This window comes from Pan troglodytes, chromosome 8 (genome assembly GCF_028858775.2).
Source record: "Pan troglodytes isolate AG18354 chromosome 8, NHGRI_mPanTro3-v2.0_pri, whole genome shotgun sequence".
Classification (NCBI taxonomy): domain Eukaryota; kingdom Metazoa; phylum Chordata; class Mammalia; order Primates; family Hominidae; genus Pan; species Pan troglodytes.
The window spans coordinates 94,484,432-94,498,060 of NC_072406.2; the positions used below are offsets into that span (position 1 = coordinate 94,484,432).

At 37.3% G+C, this 13,629-nt stretch overlaps 1 protein-coding gene and 1 non-coding gene across 14 annotated transcripts in view; both read left to right on the forward strand.

The window, feature by feature from the left end:
- Positions 1 to 13,629, forward strand: part of NRG3 (neuregulin 3) — a 1,116,866-nt gene that overhangs the window by 456,681 nt on the left and 646,556 nt on the right. The gene's annotated exons all lie outside the window — the stretch shown is intronic.
- On the forward strand, positions 9,626 to 9,731 carry LOC112204633 (U6 spliceosomal RNA). The gene has a single exon (XR_002938307.1). It is a non-coding gene; the product is annotated as a U6 spliceosomal RNA (small nuclear RNA).

Below are 13,629 nucleotides of genomic sequence, written 5' to 3' on the forward strand. Positions count from 1 at the left end.
CAGAATACCTGCTGGACCTGGTCACTCTCTACCCATGCTCTTTTCCTCAATGCTTTCCTTCCTTTCACCTGTTGTCTTTTCATCTTCTCTCTTTTTATTCTTGGTCTGGCACTCGTGCAAGTAGAAGTGATTTTATAGCTTCCTCAGGCTTTTCATAAAAAGGGACCATTTCCATGCAACTGCTATTTTTACCAGTCTCAGAATTGTGTAAAAGGCTTTGGTTCTGTGATATTTTCTGGACCACACTATAAAAATTCCCTGATGCTGTAGACCCATGGGTTTTACTTTAACTCAGTATTTCCTAAACTGTGCTTCTGTGGAATTTCAGTTCAATTTCAATGGGAGCCAGGAACAAAGGTTCCCATGGTCAAATAAACTGCAAACTGTGCTTCCTAAATGGTCTTCTTGAAGATTTGCAGTTCATGTTACCATATCTAATGGTTTGGAGACATCAGAAGGTAAAAAAAGTATGTTTTAACTTGGTCACTCCCCACTGAGGAACTATTTTTTTTCTCTTTTTATTTTTTATGGCTATACCTAGAGTCATTTTTCCTTAAAACCCATCTGGAAAAAGCTGGTTTGACCATGCAACCTGTTTATTAAAGTGGACCATGGTTTTACATCAAGGGGAAGATGTGACAAAAATAAACATTTTCCAGTTTTGGAGCTGGACTGTGCACACATTTCTGTTCAGCAGTATTAGAACCCCTTCAACATTTGGAAATTATAATGTTTCTGCAGATGGGAACAAGCTGGATGCCAAGGAGTGTGCATGAGCGAGAGCAGAGGCCCAGCCTGTGAGCTCCACTCTGCTCTGCTGGCAGTGATCCAGTGACTACCTAACAGAGAGAAGTGGATAGCTTTATGGGCAATTGTTTGCCCACTGGTTGAAATGCTTGGGTTGGATTTATCAGAACCATGGTCACATAAAGTTGTCTGTCACCCAAAGGGAATCATAAAGATGCCTTGAGTACCAGAGAAGGATCATTGATTTCTTTGGAGCCATAGTGTTCAGCCTCTCACAGCTGGGGAACTGCTTTGCTGTGAAATAGAATTTCAGTTGGATACAAAATTAATCAGTTTTCACAGTTCAAAATTTTGACTAAGACACTGTGTCAGTGTGTTTGGTACATGCTGTGTTTGAGCCTGGAAGCCTACGCCTCACATTTGTGTAGCATCGTGACACCACCAACTGCCTGTTGATGTCATGGGGAACCAGGGTAATGGGGAGCGGACAGTTTCTCCTCTGCCACTCTAGCTCTTTCTCCCAGCTTGAATACAGGGCTGACCTTTCACAAACTAACACATCTAGAAGGGACCTTAGTGATTATTTAGTCCAACACTGACCAGGGGAAGAAATCCTTTTGCAACACCCATGATCAGCGGCTGACCCAACCTGTGCTTGCATACTTGTATTAATGGGGGATCCACCACCCTACGTGGCAGCCCTATGGTTAGATTTTGAATGATATCTAGGCTTTGGTGAAATTCCTGTTTCGTGAATAAATCAAAAAGAAGGCAAATTCCATGTTGTCTCATCTCTCTACTGGCATGAGACAATATCAAGGAGACAGTCAATCACTTATCTTTCATGTCTCTGATGTGATCCATTTGAGATGTTTTGGTCTCAAATGCTTGGGAAGACAGTAGATAGAGAAAGAAACTGATACTTATGATCCAAAATTATCTGCCAAATCCAATCTCTTGAGGCAATTAAATTAGAAGGATATATAGGTCTTCCCAAGAAACAGAACTAGGCAAACATAGGCATTTATATTTGGTGCAATATCCTCACCCTAACAAAAAAAGAATGTTTTTCTACTTATATAGCTGATCACACAGAAAGGATCAACAATTGAGTTTTTGAACATAATTTTTCATTTCTCAAAACCCTACTTGCGTAAGGAAAACAGTCTGTTCACAAAGAGGCTTTCAGTTTTGCAGTGAAGTGTAATGGGAAGAATATATTCAGATATGTTTATTAATCAAGATCTACCCCTTTCTTTTTATTCTATATTCGTTTAGGTGGTCCGTAACAATGGGGAAGAAAAGATGAGCAAATTATGGCCCTTGTCCTTAAGGAGCTCAGGATCTCCCCAGTGGGCTGCAGGAATGAAAAATACCCACAAAATAGCCACCGCACAAGGCAGAGAGTGATACGTGTTCTACTAAGAATAGCAGTAAAATGCTGAGGAATCAGAGAGATCAAGGTTAATGCCAGGTGGAAGACTGGGGAAAAGTACACAGCTGAATTGACTCTGACTTGCATGTGGGAAAATGGATGAGATTTCAAAAGGCAGAGATTAAAGAGTTACTGCTACATGGAGGCATTTTCCTAGAACGTCCCTCAGTATAGGAGGCAGGGGCTTTCAAAACTCTGTATTCATCATTTTCTATAGACATTTTTCCTTGTAGTATGTCTTGTCACTGTATCCATAGCTAAGGTTTTGGAGATTTGTATGCTTATATCATTGATGGGATTGTTTTAAATAAATGTCTCATAATTTAGCAATTTTAGTTCCTGGAGTCTTTTCACACCTACTCAGAATATCTACAAGGTACTCTTCTTGGTTCATAGGTACCCATTGCATTGACTTTTAATTTTGGGTGGAGTCTGAGTCTCTTTATTCTCTTTTCTCATGGAAAAATGTCGTGCCCTGGCCAGGGAGGAGGAAAAGAAAAACAGCATACTGCTGGATGGCTCTAATCTTTCTGTAGTATTGAAGACAGTGGGAGAAGGAAAGAGAGAAAAAGGGATGGGGGCCGGGCGCGGTGGCTCACGCCTGTAATCCCAGCACTTTGGGAGGCCGAAGCAGGAGGATCACGAGGTCAGGAGATGGAGACCACGGTGAAACCCAGTCTCTACTAAAATAATTAGCTGGGCCTGGTGGCAGGCGCCTGTAGTCCCAGCTACTCAGGAGGCTGAGGCAGGAGAATGGCGTGAACCCGGAAGGCGGAGCTTGCAGTGAGCCGAGATGGCGTCTCAAAAAAAAAAAAAAAGAAAGAAAAGAAAAGAAAAGAAAAAGGGATGGGCCTTTCAATCTGGTGAGTGCAAGCAAGAGTCTTGCCATGGTCAGGGATGTGTAAATAAGGGCAGCTTTCTCTCAATATGGACATTCTCAATGGACATTTACATTCATTCATTACGTTTTCCCCGAAGCATGGAAGGAGTACATGCTGTGTATCAGGAGTTGCCTTTTCAAAGCTCACAGTCTGGTGAAGGGAAAGGAAACATGTAAACTGGCATTTACAATGCAATATGATAAGGGCTATGACAAAAGGAATGTGGAATTCTGTGTCTTTGAGGGCAGATAAGAGAGACTGCAAATAATAGCTCTAGAAGACAATGTCTGAGCCAAGCAAGAATTAGGTGAGCAAAAAGATGGGCACCTTTTTAAAAATTATGGGCATTTAGTGAGTGATTTTATAAAGAAAATAGCACATTCATTCATCTTAATTGAGTTTACTTTGCAGTTAATTACGCTGAGTGACCTTGAGTATATATAAGTATTTGATACAGACTTAATATGAGGTGGATGCAAATATCACTGTTAGGTGAGTGTGTGCTGCAAAACGATACAGAGTCCATCTGTGTTTGAGTAATGATAATTATCCAATCTCATTGGAAGTTTTTCAGTTATTGAATGGACTAATATGCAGTTCTTCTCTTAATAAAATTAATTCAAGCATACTTTATATTAAACAATATATTTTGGAAGAACACTACCAACAAATTTACCAAAACAAAAAAAAAATGTCACAGCTCTCAGGAGGTGCCAGCATTTATTGATTACACACTACATGTTGTTACATACATTCATTTATATAATTCTCATTTTAAAAAATCTTAGCTGATATTGTTGGCTACTGCTCACATTTCATCCTCCGTGGCCTTTACTTCAACTGAATTTCAGTTTTATGCCAACAGTCAGCCCACTGTCCTTCACATGGCCGTGCATTTGCTTCATTAAGCTACTCAGGGGAATGCCAATATTTAGACTGAGAATGCTTAAGAGGTGGGCATGGGACTCAAATCTTGTTAATGAATTAGGAGTGATGATGTTTAGATGTGATGCCTAAAATCATGGCAGCTATCTGTGACAAGGGAGCCTAGCCTAAGGATATAACCAATGATGGCTCAGCAGGATATAGCCAATGATGGCTCAGCAGAATGAGTCCTTTATTTTGGGGGATCTAGGTAAGCAACTATATTAGACAACCTAGGAACCCTTTCCTACTAAACGAGGTAATGTTATTTTCCTTCAGATTTAAGCCATTTGTGTTGAGTTTTCTGAACTCTCAGCCAAAATCATTCTCATTGACAGGTAGGTACTCTCATTATCTCCATTTTACAAATAGGGAAATTGGGGGTTCAATAAGTTAAGTCAGCACTTTTGGAGGCTATGGCAGGGGATCACTTGAGCCCAGAAGTTTAAGGCAGCATTGAGCCATGATCATCATGCCACTGTACTTCATCCTGGGCAACAAAGCAAGACCCTGCTTCTCAAAAACAAAGAAAAACAAACAAACAAAAAAGAAGTTAAGAACTTAATGAACATCATACAGCTGGTAAAAATATCAGAATTAGGATCAAAATCAAGTCTGTCTTACTTCAATACCCTAGTGGTTAATTTGTGGTTAGACATCTTCTACATATATTTTTTGAAACATATCACACTAAAGCACTGAAATAAATAATGACAAAAATGTCTAGTAATTCAAATATATAATCTGTGAGAAAGCCACTTTCCCCAGTAATGTTTTATATCAAGTGTTGGTAAATTGTGTAAGGGGTCAAATAATAAATATTTTAGAGTTTATGGGTCAGATGGTTTCTTTCACAACTACTCAACTCATTGCAGCTCAAAAAGCCATAGACAATGCATAAACAGATGAGCTCAGCACTGTTTCAGCAAAATTGTAATTACAAAAACATGTGGCAGACCAGATTTGGGCCTGGGACCATAGTATACTGAACCCTTCTCTACATGAACTAAATCTGATTCTTAGTGAAGACTTCGCCAGGTAGGATGGGCAAAAGCTCATTTTACTAGGTGTGTACCAAAAAAAAAAGTCACACCAGTAGAAGAGAAAAGGAGATATGGAGTGCAGTGTGGAAGGGACAGAGAGTGCACCCTCTTCACAAACTTTAAGATATCAAAGAAAATGACTATTTTCCTACTTTGTAGTGCAGATTGGGAAACAGCTTCAGACAACACAAAAGGAGGGGAGCTCATGGCTTCCACCATCAGAGAGGCAAAGTTAGATAGTAGATTTCTAGCCTACTATCTGTGCTTAAATTGGAATTTCTGTTAAAAATTCCGAATTTTCTCAGCAATAACTTTCAAAGACCACCACACCATTATCTTTCTTTCTTTCTTTTCTTTTCTTTTTTTATTTACAGTCTTGTTCTGTTGCCCAGGCTGGAATGCAGTGGTGCAGTCTTGGCTCACTGCAACTTCTGCCTCCCTGGTTCAAGCGATTCTCCTGCCTCAGCCTCCCAAGTAGCTGGGATTACAGGTGCCCACCACCACATCTGGCTAATTTTTGTATTTTTACTGGAGATGGGGTTTTGCCATGTTGGCCAGGCTAAAGACAACTGTTATCTTTCATACTCAAAATATTGAATGACCCACAAGCAGTATAATACATAGCTGTTATTTCTGCAAATGGAGAGATAAGAATTGGAAGTGAACAGATGGTTATAGCTCTTTGATTTTTGTTTTAATTGCTTTCCAACAATCACAGAGAATGGACCAATTTTCTCAATAATATTTGTTCTGAAACAAAGGTCTGGGAGTCAAGTTTGTCAATAAGGCAAAGAGTTTTTGGGAGGTATGTGAGGGTTTTTCTTTTTTTTTCTCAAATGGTTTGCAAAGGCATAACATGAAATTGACTGTTATTTATTTGCAGAATCTTAACTACTGAGCCATATTTGTCCCCTTTTACTTCTTACTAAACTGGAAACATAAAAAAGGGTTTATAGGAAACCAAGGTTAACAGATAGGAACATAAAGTTTCACTCTTCTTTCCTGCTTCTGGCAACCACTAATTTATTTTCTGTCTCTGTGGATTTGCCTATTCTGGACATTTCCTATAAATGGAATTATGTAATATGTAGACTTATGCCTACTGTCTTTCACTGAGCATAATGCTTTCAAGGTTCACCCATGCTGTAGCATGCATCAGTAAATAATGTCTTTTATTAGTGAATAATAATATTCCATTGGATAGATGTACCAACTTTTTTGTTTATTCATCACTTGGTGGACAATGGAGTTGCTTCCACTTTTTGGCTACTATGTGTAATATTTCTATAAACACTCATAAACAAGTATGAACATTTGCTTTCAATTCTCTTATGTGAGGAGTGGAATTGCTTGGTCATATGGTAACTCTAACATCTTGAGGAATGATCAAACTTTTCTGCAGAAGCTGCACCATTTTACTTTCCCCAGCATTGTATGACTATTCCTATTTCTCCACATTCCTGCCAATACTCATTGTTTTCCGTTCTAATGGGTGTGAAGTGATATTTCATTGTAGTTTTGATTTTACTTTACATAAACACTAACAATTTTGGACATCTTTTTATGTGTTTGTTGGATATATGTATATATTCTTTGGAAAAATATCTATTCAAATAGAAAGGAAAATTTTAAAGAAGAGAAGATGTATGATAAAATTTATATTTACTGCATGTCTATAATGCATTGGGGTCTTTACTCATAAAAATGAATAATAAGTAATATTTTAATCATATTACATAAATAAGATTCAGATAAATTAAGAACTTGCTAAAGAAAATAGTTGGCTATGGTTAAGCCAAGAGTCAAATAAGATCCGCACACCTTCCCTTTGTCCCATGTACATATCCTTCATGTACATTGATATGAAGATGTACATCTTACAGAGATGAATAAGACAAACATGACTGAATAAAGCATGAGTGTGCCCCTCTCCTCTCTGGAAAAAAGTAAAAACATAAAAAACTTTTATGGAATAATGCAGAAAAGGATCAATTCTCTTTCTGATGTCAATATGATAGTAAAGTTGTAGGTAGTGCACTTGTGAGATCATCACCTTACTAGTGATTGATGGGGGCATCCCACTCTTTATTGATCTAGTCTATGTAATAGCACATGAGAAATCCATGAACCGCCCTGTGGAGGGCTTATTTATCTTTTAAAATGCTATAACCACATCCAGTATCTCTAAACAAGTGCTTAGAAGTTAGAAAACATTATGAGTATATTAGCCACCTAGACACCACTCTCCCCTGCCCAGCACTTAGCAGAGCGTAGATTGGGTACATGACAGTCACGCATGCCTTGTTGCTCCTGGGAGGCAGACATGCCTTATTATCTGAACTGATTTCCTCACTTTCCACCCCAGGAATCAATACAGTACTCAGCAGTCTTATATTAGATGCTCCATGATAGATTGTTAAATAAATGACTTTAATTGGCATCATACAGCGACATTACAGAATTAGATATACAGTTGATGCTCAATAAATATGTGCTGACTTATTTAGTAAAGAAAGGAAAGATGTGCTTGGTGCCAAGCACTGTGAAAATCCCACTACCACACATTGTCTTCTTTTCTCATTTAGGCTTCGTGAAACCCCATGAATTATATGCTTTCATATATTCACCTTATTCATGTTCAAAATGCCAGCAAGTAGTAAAGTAGTAATGCAAACCCAGATCTGCAAAAGTACATTACAAAGCATTAAGTTGGATATTTAGAACTCGGCACACTAAATTTCATCTGAGGCTAAAACACAGAGTCCCAATGTAGTACCAAGAAACAAGCCTTTCCCACTTTTGCTTAAGATGACACCAACACTGTCATGAAGAAGATGAACAGGGGTGCACAGGATGATACTTCTTCAAATAAGTGAAATGATTGATGTATTGGGTACTTTATGCAAGAAGATTTGGAGAACAATGTAATTGTTTTATAATCTGATTGTGTATCCCTAAGACCTGGATGTTTTCAAAATGATAAATGACTTAATGACTGAATACATTCTAGTTGCCTGTTTTAAACAAATGTGACATTTTAGGGGTTAATGCTACATTCTTGATTTCCTGTATTTTTAGTCAGTAACTGTATTAGTCTGTCCTCACACAGTTATGAAGAAATACCTGAGACTGGGTAATTTAAGAAGAAAAGAGGTTTAATTGACTCATAGTTCCACATAGCTGGGGAGTCCTCAGGAAACTTACAATCACAGCGGAAGGCACCTCTTCACAGGGCAGCAGGGGAGAGAATGAGGGCCAGCAGAAGAAATGCCAGAGGCTTATAAAACCATCAGATCTTGTGAGAACTCACTCACTATCACGAGAACAGCATGGGGGAAGCTACCTCCATGATTTGGTTACCTCCCACCAGGTCCTTTCCACACATGGAGGTTATGGGGATTACGACTCAAGATGAGATTTGGGTGGGGATACAGCCAAACCACATCAGTAACTTTCTCTCTGTTTAAAAATTTTTAAATTTCTATTTTTTTAAAGTTTGAACATGTTGAGGTTCAAATGTCTTAAGCTTCCAAGTGCTCTTGACTTTTAATATATTTCTGGAGTCCTTTTTTGTCTTCTTGGTCCTTAACACTTTGGTTGCATGCCTGCATTTCCTCTCCTGCTTGTGTGCACTTCTCATGTGCCATGTCTAGGAAGTTGTATCCTTTCCACTTGGTTTAGCATTTCTTTATCTTCTGTCGTGCAGCCATCAATATGCCATCTAGGGTGGGGGCTGGAGATATAAGACAGCTTAAAGATATCATCCTTTTACTTAAACAACTATCCATCTTTTAAAGTACTTTAATATAATTTTCATAACTTTTCCAGTCAGCCAGAGTGAATACTCTCTAAAGTGTCTTTGACAGTTGGCTTTATTTTTTGAGGAGGAAACTTCTCTTGATTGACTTTGTTTGCACCGTGATTTGCAGACAAGATACTAAGAATATGGGGGTGGTGGTTGGGGCTAGTGTTAGAGTTAGTCCTGTTATAATCTCAGTTTCTCAACCCATCCAAATGAGAACACCATAGAAGTAAAAACATATTTCCTATGCAAAGGCTGCATTAAGATATGTCTAGTTCCCACCTCAACCCACTCTCTAAGTCTTTCTTGCATAAAATGCGGAGCCACCACACCACTACTGACAAAAGTGCCCTCTCCACGAACTTTCCTAGAATATTTTTTCTACTTCTGCCATGACACTTGACATAGTTAGCCAATGCATAAGCAGGGCTTCAAGCCAGGCTCTTGTGTTGCAATATCTATCCTTTCTTTATACCCCAGGTGGAGAAGAAAGTGCTTGGATATCTGAACACTAGAATAAATGATTCAAATAAGAGCTAAAACTATTAAGGGGAAAAATAAGATTTTTAAGTAATTAAAGTGAGTGATATTCATTTTCATGAAGGAATCTGAAGAATCAAGTCAATGTTTAGACATTAATTCAAAGCCATGATGGAATGAAAAGAAAATTTGACAGAGAAAGTAATAGAAATTCCCTGAGTCAAGCACTGTCTTTATTTTTGCACTCACCTACCTCCCCCCAATATCTACTTTGCACAGTATTTTATTGTGTGCTCAAAAAAATGGGTGTTGGGTGCTTGCTTTGGCAGCACATATACTAAAATGGGAACAATACAGAGAAAGTTGTCATGGCCGTGCACAAGGATGACATGCAAATTTGTGAAACGTTCCCTATTTTTATGGTTAATGGGTACAAAAAAAATAGAAAATGTAAGACCTATTTTTTGATAGCACAACAGGGTGACTATAGTCAATAATAATTGTACACTTTAAATAACTAAGAGTGTAATAGGATTGTTTGTAACACAAAGTATAAATGCTTGAGGAGATGGATACCCCATTTTCCATGATGTGATTATTACGCATTGCATACCTGTATCAAAGCATCTCATGTACCCCATGAATATATACACCAGCTATGTACGCCCAAAATTTAAAAATAAAAATATTTTTAACATTGGTGTTGGGTAGATGGGTTCCAAGATGAATGAACTACTAAAAAACGGTGCCTTCTAATTGCTCTTATTTACTTATTCTGGAGTGATAAATAGAGTGTTTGGCAAGGAGAAGCTTGCATATGTGTAGCTTAAAAGAGTCCAAAACTCAGCACGGTTGGAAATGCAGAATATTAAAGAGATTTCTTTATGGAGTTGGGCTTTATTGACTTTTCCTTGCCTTTCTATGGATGAGGTGTGAAATAATAAGACTGTTGTGTGGTCCCTCCATAGTTCAGTTTCATTTCTGTAAAATGAAAATGATATTTATATTGGATTAATAGGTTTATTCCAAGCATTATTACTGCATGCTGACTTCTAAAGTTTCTCTTATCCCAAGGTTGTTGGTTTGAATTGTTAAAACTATAAGTCCTAAGAACAGATTTATTTATTTTATATGTATATATCTGTTTTATTTTTCTAGATTTAGGGAGTACAAGTACAGATTTCTTACATTAATATTTTACATAGCGGTAGAGTCTGGGCTTTTAGTGTACTCATCACCCAAAAAGTGATTTGGTAACCCAATAGGTAGTTTTTCAACCCTTTCCTTCCTCCCACTTTCCCATCTTTTGTAGTCTCCAGTGTATATTATTTACCACTAAATGTCCATGTGTACCCTTTGTTTAGCTCCTGGTTATAAGTGAGAATATAAAGTATTTTACTCTGTTTCTGAGTTATTTTACTTAGGATCGTTGCCTCCAGTTCCTGTTCTATTGATCTGTATCTATTTTTATACCAGCACCATGGTGTTTTGGTTACTAAGCCTTGAGAGTCCTAGATTTCATAAAATGGTATGATTTCTTTTTTATGGCTGAGTAGTACTTTATGGTATTTATGGTATATGGTATTTCTGGTGTGTGTATGTATATATATCATACTATATGATATATATATGGAATATGGTATTTATGTTATATATATGCACACACACACACACTCATTAATCATCCATTAATGAATACTTAAGGTGATTCCATATCTTTGCTATTGTGAATAGTGCTGCCAAAAATATGCAAGTACAGATATCTTTTTGATATAATAATGATTTCTTTCCCATTGGGTATATACTCAGAAGTGGGATTACTGGATCAAATGGTAGTTCTATTTTTAGTTCTTGGATAAATCTCCATACTGTTTTCCATAAAGGCTGTAGCAATTTACACTGCCATCAACAACGTATTAGCATTCCCTTTTCTCCACATCCTCACAATATCTGTTGTTTTTTCACTTTTTAATATTAACCATTCTGGCTGGTGTAAGATGGTATCTCACTGTGGTTTTAATTTGCATTTATCTGATGATTAATGATGTTGAGAATGTTTTTCATATGTTTATTGGTTGCTTGTATGTTTTCTTTTAAAAAGTGTGTGTTTATGTGTTTTGCCCCCTTTTTAATAGAGTTATTTATTTTTCTTGTTGAGCTGTTTGAGTTCCTTGTAGATTCCGGATATTAGCCCTTTGTCAGATGCATACATTGCAAATATTTTCCCATTCTGTAGGCTGTCTGTTTACTGTATTTATCATTTATTTTGCTTTGTAGAAGCTTTTTAGTTTAATTAACTCTCACTTATATATTTTTGTTTTTATGATGTTTGTTTTTGAGGACTTGGTCATAAATTCTTTGCCTAGGCCAGTGTTCAGTAAAGTTTTTCCTAGGTTTTCTTCAAGGATTTTTACAGTTTCAAGTTTTACATTTCAGTCTTTAATTTCATCTTGAGTTAATTTTTGTATATGGTAAGAGATATGGTTATGGTTTCATCCGTCTGCATATGGTTATCCAATTTTTCCAGAACCATTTATTGAATAGAGTGTCCTCTCCCCAGTGTATATTTTTGTTGACTTAGTCAAAGGTCAGTTCATCATAGGTATGTGGCTTTATCAAATCTGGGGCTCTCAATGCTGTAGTAACCAAAACAGTATGGTACTGGAATTAAAAAATAGACATATAGATAAATGGTACAGAATGGAGAACTGATAAATGATTTCAGTAAAGTTTCAGGATACAAAATCAACAAGGAAAAATCTGTGGCCTTGCTAAACACCAATAATAATAATCAAGCTGAGAACCAAAACAAGAACTCAATCCTATTTACAATCGTTACAAAAAAATACATAGGCATACATTTAATGAAGGAAGTGAAAGATCTCTACAAGCAAAACTACAAAACACTAATCATAGATGACACAAACAAATGGAAAATCACCCCATGCTCATGGATTTGAAGAATCAATATCATTAAAATGACTGTACTGCCCAAAGCAATGTACATATTCAACACCATTTGATTACATTACCAATGTCATTTTTCACAGGATTAGAAAAAAAATCCTAAAATTCATGTGGAACCAAAAAAGGGCTTTAATAGCCAAAGCAATCCTAAACAACCAGAACAAAGCTGGAGGCATCGCATATCTGTCTTCATATTATACTAAAGACAGATTTATACCATGAGAGTAGACCTGATGTACAGCAGTGCACTTCACTAATTGTATTGACTGTTAAGAAATTACAATAATTTTATTCTATATGGTAACTAACCACTGCTCAAATCCCCCCTGAAAATTGTCCCCCCAATGCCACCCTGGATGCCGGGGTTCCCAAATCTCCTCAGTGTTAATCCAGAAACAAGAGTTAACATTTAGCCCCAGAGGGACCTCCAGGACGCTGCTTCTCTCTTATGACTGTACAGATTTATTCTGATTAGTCCTGTAATTTCCATATGACTTATTAAATATTTTGAACATCACATCCATACATACTTTCCAGACAAGAAATTTGGATGTGAGAGAACATTCTTTAATAAAGAAACACATAAATTCTCATTTAAAAAAACTGCTTTTTTTTTTCTTTCTTTCTTTTTTATTATACTTGAAGTTTTAGGGTACATGTGCACATTGTGCAGGTTTGTTACATACGTATACATGTGCCATGCTGGTGCGCTGCACCCACTAACTCGTCATCTAGCATTAGGTATATCTCCCAATGCTATCCCTCCCCCCTCCCCACACCCCACAACAGTCCCCAGAGTATGATATTCCCCTTCCTGTGTCCATGTGATCTCATTGTTCAATTCCCACCTATGAGTGAGAATATGCAGTGTTTGGTTTTTTGTTCTTGCGATAGTTTACTGAGAATGATGATTTCCAATTTCATCCATGTCCCTACAAAGGACATGAACTCATCATTTTTTACAGCTGCATGGTACTCCATGTTGTATATGTGCCACATTTTCTTAATCCAGTCTATCATTGTTGGACATTTGGGTTGGTTCCAAGTCTTTGCTATTGTGAATAATGCCGCAATAAACATATGTGTGCATGTGTCTTTATAGCAGCATGATTTATAGTCCTTTGGGTATATACCCAGTAATGGGATGGCTGGGTCAAATGGTATTTCTAGTTCTAGATCCCTGAGGAATCGCCACACTGACTTCCACAGTGGTTGAACTAGTTTACAGTCCCACCAACCGTGTAAAAGTGTTCCTATTTCTCCACATCCTCTCCAGCACCTATTGTTTCCTGACTTTTTAATGATTGCCATTGTAACTGGTGTGAGATGGTATCTCATTGTGGTTTTGAT